An 896-nucleotide genomic window follows, 5' to 3' on the forward strand; every position below is an offset into this window, starting at 1 on the left:
ATGATGGAAAAGGTTTGCTATTGCTAAACCGTGCTCTCCCACCATTATTATTATTGAAGCCTTGATTAGGCTTCTGTTGATCCTTCCATGAGAGATTAGGATGATTCCTCCATGAAGGATTGTAAGTGTTTCCATAGCAATCTCCCATGTAATTCACTTCTCCCATTGCTGGATTCTCAGGATCATAAGCTTCTTCTTCAGAGGAAGCTTCCTTAGTACTGCCTGATGCAGCTTGCATTCTAGACAGACTCTGAGAAATCATATTGACTTGCTGAGTCAATATTTTATTCTGAGCCAATATGGCATTCAGGGTATCAATCTCAAGAACTCCTTTCTTCTGAGTTGTCCCATTATTTACAGGATTCCTTTCAGAAGTGTACATGAACTGATTATTTGCAACCGTTTCAATGAGTTTCTGGGCTTCTGCAGGCGTCTTCTTCAGATGAAGAGATCCACCAGCAGAGTTGTCCAATGACATCTTGGACAATTCCGATAGACCATCATAGAATATACATATGATGCTCCATTCTGAAAACATGTTAGAAGGACACCTTTTGATCAATTGCTTGTATCTTTCCCAAGCTTCATAGAGGGATTCAACTTCCTTCTGTCTGAAGGTTTGGACTTCCACTCTAAGCTTGCTCAACTTTTGAGGTGGAAAGAATTTGGCCAAGAAAGCATTGACCAACTTTGACCAACTTTTCCCAAGAGTTCAGGCTATCTTTAGGTTGTGAGTCCAACCATGTCCTAGCTCTGTCTCTTACAGCAAAGGGAAAAAGTATAAGTCTGTAGACCTCAGGATTAACCCCATTAGTCTTAACAGTGTCACAGATGATTTGCAAGAATTCAGCTAAGAACTGATGAGGATCTTCCAATGGAAGTTCATGAAACTTACA

The 896-nt window shown here is 40.4% G+C and overlaps 1 non-coding gene across 1 annotated transcript; it reads left to right on the plus strand.

The window, feature by feature from the left end:
• The first annotated feature begins 536 nt into the window (after window positions 1–536).
• LOC112774163 (small nucleolar RNA R71) lies at window positions 537–640 on the plus strand. Its single transcript, XR_003188663.1, has one exon. It is a non-coding gene; the product is annotated as a small nucleolar RNA R71 (small nucleolar RNA).
• The last annotated feature ends 256 nt before the right edge of the window (window positions 641–896 follow it).

This window comes from Arachis hypogaea, chromosome 18 (genome assembly GCF_003086295.3).
Source record: "Arachis hypogaea cultivar Tifrunner chromosome 18, arahy.Tifrunner.gnm2.J5K5, whole genome shotgun sequence".
NCBI lineage: Eukaryota > Viridiplantae > Streptophyta > Magnoliopsida > Fabales > Fabaceae > Arachis > Arachis hypogaea.